A 7525-nucleotide genomic window follows, 5' to 3' on the forward strand; every position below is an offset into this window, starting at 1 on the left:
CATTTCTTTCATTTGGCTTGGACGATTTTGGAGAGCTCAAGTAGGGATTTTCACCAAGCAACACTAGGTAAGTGATTTCTTCCTATTTTTGAGTTAAATATGTGATCTTACATGGATTTAGACATGGAAAATTAAATTAAATTTGGACTTTTTGGCGAAGACCTAGAATTTGGAATTTTGGACTTTTACCTTGAATTTGAGCATGAAAATTAGAGTAAATTATATATTTGAGTTAGTAAAGCTATGGGTAGAATTTATCTTCGAGAAATTTCGGAATCCGGGCACGTGGGCCCGAGGGCATTTTGGTCAACTTTTCGAGCGGAGTTGGGAACTTATATAATTTGAATTGTTACAAGTATTAAAGTGAATTTTTATTGGTTTGCCCATTGTTTGAATAGTTTTGAGGCGTTGTGCATCAATTGGAGTCGTTGGAAGGGCTTGGAAGCCAGTTATGGAAATTTCGGAGCGAGGTGAGTCTCCTTTCTAACCTTGTAAGAGGGAATTGTCCCCATAGGTAAAATAATTGCATATGTGCTCCTATTTGTGGGGGCTACGTACGCACGAGATGATGAGAGTCCGTGCGTCGCTACTATTATGTGTAAGTTCGGCTAGTCTAGGACCCAAAAACATGATATACTTGGAATATTTGTAATCTTATTGACAGATGAATTGCTTAAATCCTATCGAATTGGTGAATGATTATCTAAAAGGATTAAATTTCATTTTTCTTAAACCGCTGAAAGAGAATTCGCTTTTATTTGGATAAACATTCCCCGATAAATTCTTAATTGGTTGTTTGAGCATGTATTTCTATGTGTACCCGCGTCGCATGAATGATTCGCGAGCAGGGCGATTATTTATTTAAATTTGACCGCGTCGCATATATGATTCACGAGTGGGGTAATAGATGCATCTATGGTTCACGCTGTTCGACCCTCGGCAGTGCACATTTTATATTTATGTTGGATCGTGTCGTACGACCTCGGCATGATATGAGCATGCTTGTATTGTTTACCTGAGAACTTTTAAATGTTGATAATTACCTTTCCTGGCCAAAGATAAATTGATAAAGATAATAAAAAGTAAATCTTTGAAAATCCTTTATTATTTGAAAAGTTGTTTACCTGCTTTCCGGCTTTATGAGTTTAATTTTGTTTATGAAATCCATGAATTTCTCACACTTGTACTACTTTATCATTGGACCACTAGTAACTGTCGACCTCTCGTATCTATTTCTTCGAGATTAGACGGGATACTCGTTGGGTACACATTGTTTTCATACTCATACTACACTTGTTGTGCATTTTTGTTGCACAGGTTCATATGTGGCTAGTGCCTTAGTGGCATAGCAGCAGGATTGATACGTAGACTTAGGCGAGCTGCATTTATCGAGACGACCCACAGCCAGCAGAGTCCCCTTTAGAGTATTTTACTATGTTTTCATTTCTGTCCACTTTGTATTCCGGACAGTTACTGTATTTTATTTCATTCCCTAGTAAATGCTCATGCCCTTGTGACACCGGATTTTGGAATGATTATGGAGTATCTTGTATTAACTTCTTAAAATTCATATTTGATTTGAAACGATTATCTTTTACTGGTAAAATTAAAGGAAATCATAGTTTTCAAAAATTATTAAAACGAGAATTTAATTAAGTATTTTGGTTGGCTTGCTTGACAGCGGTGTACGGCACCATCACGACCCTTAGTGGAATTTGGGTCGTGACAAAAATCCCTATCCCTTTAACCCAGCCCCACTCGGCCCCCTTGTACCGGTCCGGGCCGGCTCCGATTTTGACCTGTCTAAGCCGGTCCGGAATCGGGCTGACCCGGCCTGTTAGACACCCATATTGTAAACATAGAATTCATGAATTATATTGTATGGGATGTGAATCAAGTACGGAGCATAACTACTGATGGGATTGCAATTTGTGAACTTTCCTCAAGAGTTTTAACAACAACAACAATCTAGTATAATCCCACTTAGTGGAGTCTGGGAAGGGTAGTGTGTACGCAGACCTTACCTATACCCTGGGGCATCAAGAGTTTTAGTCAATTAAAATTTATACTCCATCCGTTCACTTTTACTTGGCACATTTTGACTTTTCACGTCCCTTAAGAAATAATAAATGAAGTGCATAATTTATCATTATACACATATTAATTAATGCATATTTTATTGAATTTGAAAAAATGATTTGAAATGAGTAATAAATCCTGTAGGTATAACATGAATTTTTTTTGTCTTCTCTTGATATGCGTAAAGTGACAAGTAAAAATGAAAATCTATTTTTAATATACATGCCAAGTAAAAGTAACCGGAGGGGTAGACGATTGACAACGAAAACGAAAAAATAATGTAATGACGAAAAAGAAAGAAGAAAAAGTATAATACCAGTTGCCACTAGGGGTGTACATGGACCGGGCTATATCGGTTTGGATTGATTTGTATTTTTGGGTTTTTTTGTAACATGAATTTTTTTTCAATCTTACTTAGTTAAATTTTTTATAAGTAAATATATGTTTAGTAAAAAATTTAAAAATTGACAAACCTATAATATATTAAAATATGTATACTTTCAAGGTTAAAGGAATTTAATAATTAAATATAAAAATCAATATGATAACTAATTAATGATTTGTTCCATTTAATTTTAGATTATCGAAATACCACTTCAAAATAAAAAAAAAGATATAAGAATTTAATAAATCTTGACATATGAACATGAAAAAATAAAGAGATTGACGCATTTCAGTAACACTTGATAAGAATCATATGACCTATTATTTAAGGTTAATAAAAATGGAGTACTTCATATTCTATTAAATATAACATCCCATAAGAGAATCCCAAATATTTCTAGAATTTTTGTAAAGAAAATTCTATATAACTAAAAGTATATATAAAAATTATATATTTATATATATGTCGGTTTGGTGCGATTTTTTTTACTCAAAACCAAACCAAATCAAATCAAACCTAGTCAGGTTTTTTAATCGATCTGATTTGACTTTTCGGTTTGTGCGGTTTTCTTGTCACGACCCAAAATCCACTAAGGGTCGTGATGGCGCCGGACACTGCTGTCAGGCAAGCCAACCAAAATACTTGATTAAGTTCTCATTTTAGCAATTTTGAAAACTAAGATTTTTCCTTCAATTTTACTAGTAAAAGACAATCTTTACAATGTAAATGAAAAAGATGTTTGGAAGTAATACAAGATACCCAATAATCATTCCAGAACCCGGTGTCACAAGTGCCTGAGCATTTATTAAGACGGAAATAAAAATGCAACAACCGTCCGGTATACAATATTGGACAGAAAATAAATACAGATAACTGAAAGAGACTCTGCTAGCTACGGATCGCCTTACAAAGTGCAGCTCACCTAAGTCTCTGTATCAACCATGCTGCTATGCCCAGTAGGCCACTAGAGATACATATGCATGTGCAAAATAAATGCATAGAAGTGTAGTATGAGTATGAAAACAACGTGTACTCAATGCGTATCCCGTCTAATCTCGAAGAAGTAGAGACGAGAGGCCGACTTTGACATTTACAAGTGGTCCAATAACAATATAGTGAAAATGTGAGGAAATCATGGATTTTTATAAAGCAATTATAAACTCGTAAAAATCATATAACAGGTAAACAACATCTCAAATAAGTACAGATTTCCAAAGTTTACTTTTCATTATGCTTATCAACTATATCTGGCAAGGGAAGGCAAATATTATCGCATAACATTCTCAGGCAAGTAATACAAGCATGTGCATATCATGCCGAGGTCGTACGACCCGATCCAACAAAAATGTAAAATGTGCACTGCCGAGGGTCGAACAACATGAACGATGCATCTATTACCCCGCTCGCGAATCATACATGCAACGCGGGCGCACATAGATACACACAGTCAAACAACTAATTAAGAGTTTATTCCAATAAAAGTCAATTCTCTTTAATGATTTAAGAAAATGAAATTTAATCCTTTTAGAAATTCATTTACCAATTCGATGAGATTTAACCAATTCAAGATGTCAATAAGTTTACAAATAATCCAAGTACAGCATGCTTTTGGGTCCTAGACTACCCGGACAATAGCATAATAGTAGCCACGCATGGACTCTCGTCACCTCGTGCGTACGTAGCCCCCACAAATAGAAGCACATAACCAATTAACTCACCTATGGAGACAATTCCCTCTTACAAGGTTAGAAAGGAGACTCACCTCGCTCCGAAGATCCATAACCGGCATTCCACGCCCTTCCGAAGACTTAAATTGATGCACAACGCTCCAAAACTAGCCAATAATTATGCAAAATCCATTAATATATGTTCAAGTACTTATAATAATCCAATTTGTAGCAATTCCTAATCCCAATCGAAAAGCTGACAAAATTTCCCTCGGGCACACGTGCTCGGATTTTGAAATTTTTTGAAGATAAACTTTACCCATGAACTCACAAACTCAAATATATGATTTTCTCTTAATTACATACCCAAAATCGTGGTCAAATTCCAAGAATATAAATTTTCTAGGTCTTCCCTCAAACCCCAAGTTTCTACCAATTTCCATGTCCAAATCCATATGTAATCAATATATTTAACTCAAGATAGATGGAGGATAGCTTACCTTATCGTTGATGATGAAATCCCCTCTTCAAGCTCTCCAAAATCGCCTCAACAAGAGTAAAAAAGGGGAGGAAAATGGCCAAACCCCCGATTTTAAAGACACTCACTGCCTCAGCAGTTTCCGCACCTGCGGTCTCCTGACTACTTTTGCGGTTCCGCAGGTGCGAGACCAGATTCTGCTTCTGCGATACGGGGCTCCCCATCCCATTCCGCTTCTGCGCCCTCTTTACCGCATATGTGGTTCCGCATCTGCGGTTAAACGACCGCATCTGCGGTCCCAGCTCTCTCTTCCGCCCATACCGCATCTGCGACCCTAGGGCCGCTGCTGCGGTTCCGCACCTACGATCCTAGACTCGCAGTTGCAGTTACACCAGCAACCTCAGCTTTTCTTCAAACTCCGAATTCGATCCTTTAACCACTTGGAATCCACCTTACACCCCCGGGACCCCAACCAATCGTACCAACCAGTCCCAAGACACATTACGGACTTGCTCGAGGCCTCAACTCATATCAAACAACGCTAAAACCACGAATCGACCTCCAATCCAAGCTTTATGACTTTAGAATTTCAAACTTCTACTTTCAATGTTTAAACCTATCAAATCACGTCTGATTGACCTCAAATTTTGCACGCAAGTCATATTTGATATTACGGACCTACTCCAACTTCCGGAATCAAAATCCGACCCCAATATCAAAAATTCAACTTCCAAACAAACTTCTCAAAAAAACCCTTCAAATTTCTATCTTTAGCCAAATGACTTCAAAATGACCTACGGACCTCCGAATTCACTTCCGATCACGCTCGCAGCACCAGAATCACCATATGGAGCTATTCCCAAATTCGAAATCCCAAACGGACATGGATAACACTGAAATGCGCTTCAACCCAAACTTATGAAATTTCTTCCAAAAGGCTAACTCCCACAATAGGTGCCAAATCGCTCCCGGGTCATCCAAAACCTGATCCGAACATACGCCCAAGTTCGAAATCATCATACTAACGTGCTGGAACCTTAGAATCCTGATTCCGAGGTTGTTTACTCAAAAATCCAATCTTAGCTAATTCTTTCAATTTAAAGCTTATGAAATGAGAATTTTCTTTCCAAATCAACTCCGAACTTTCCGAGGTTCAATTCCAACGATGCGCACAAGTCATAATGCTTGAAATGAAGCTGCTCATGGCCTCAAACTGCTGAACGGCGCGCTAGAACTCGAAAAGACCGATTGGGTCGTTACATTCTCTCCCACTTAAACATTCGTTCGTCCTCGAACGTGCTAAGAACTACGTTGGAGTTGTCCGAAATCACTGTTTAACACCTCGAGCACCTACCCGTGCTATCACAACTCAGTCGGGCATTTTAGCTTGATCGACCTGAAGATATCCTTTTTCACTTAAGCAAATAAGCCTTAGAGCCCCATTCCAACATCCGAAATTCTCCGCCAGGCCTGCTTCCAACATACGAACACCGTATCAATCACCAGACGATGTACCAGAACATGACTGCATACCTTAGCTGAATTTACACCTTGCACCATTTTACTCATAGGACCACAACGATACCCTCTGATAAATTTAGTCGAAATTCCATGACTCTGATGCTCCCATTGCACCTCATGACCTACATAGGTCTTGCTCTAACTCTGCCAATACCGCCACGACGGAAAATATGTGTAGAAATCCATAACCAACTGCCAAATCGACAAATCAATGGGTCTATACTCCCGACAAGAACCATCACCTTATTCTGAAGCAAACAATGGTCTTAGCTACTTAATATACTTCATATAATCAGATTGCACTGATCTTAATCCAATGATCTCGTCTCACCCAGTATGAATTGCTCAGGCAATAAGTCACCCCGGACGTGACCAAAAGTCTCATATGATACCACCATGTGCCATTAGGCTACCAATTCGAACGCGATAACAACGAAGAACAAGCTCTGAACAAGAAATCCAATTACCCCGCTCGCGAATCACACATGCGACACGGTCAACAGGCTAAACAGACACCCCGCTCGCGAATCATACATGCTACGCGGTCGACACAATTAAACAAATGCCCCGCTCGCGAAACATACATGCGACGCGTTCACACATCTAATATAGTTTTCCTCATAAAAATAGGAAACAAAACACATAAAACAGATACGGGGAATTGTACTCAGCATCACACTATTGCGGCACGCAACCCGATCCAAATAACATGACCATGGCGGTGTGCCACCTGATCCACCCATGAAACTCACATAAGGAGATACACACCGAGCTAGATTGCTCATCTCGATAAAATACCGAATATCGGTCACAAACACACTAAGTGCATAATTCCATCACTGGGGAGGCATATAGCGCCATAAACTACAAAACTCAAGCACCGTTGAGGTGCGATATACGATCTGAACCTCAAAAGCCATCCTGCTTATATAGCATCATCCCTACGCGGAACCTCAACACATAAGAAATTTATCAAGTCGTCTCACAACTCACATAGCACAACATAATATTACATGAAATAGCCGACGACAAAACAACATTCAACATCTGGACACTCCTCCATGGGGAGAGCCATGCGGAAATGAATACATCTGGCCTGATGTAGAGCCCATATTCATATTTAAATCCACCCATCGACCTCGAGCCTATTCTGATCGCACCGTACTAGGCTAATAACCTTTCAAGGGTCCATAATAACCCTTTTTTTCATAACTCACAAGAACAACCCTCATATCCAGAGCAAACCTCCACAGTCCATAACCCAATAAACTGAGTGCCCTCTAGGCATAAATTCTCAAATTAGGGATATTACCACAATCTTCATACTTGGTTTAAATTTTTAAGTGATTACATGTCACACTTATACAATATTCCCATGAGATACGCTCCCACGAC

The sequence above is a fragment of the Nicotiana sylvestris genome, chromosome 4 (genome assembly GCF_000393655.2).
Source record: "Nicotiana sylvestris chromosome 4, ASM39365v2, whole genome shotgun sequence".
Classification (NCBI taxonomy): Eukaryota; Viridiplantae; Streptophyta; class Magnoliopsida; order Solanales; family Solanaceae; genus Nicotiana; species Nicotiana sylvestris.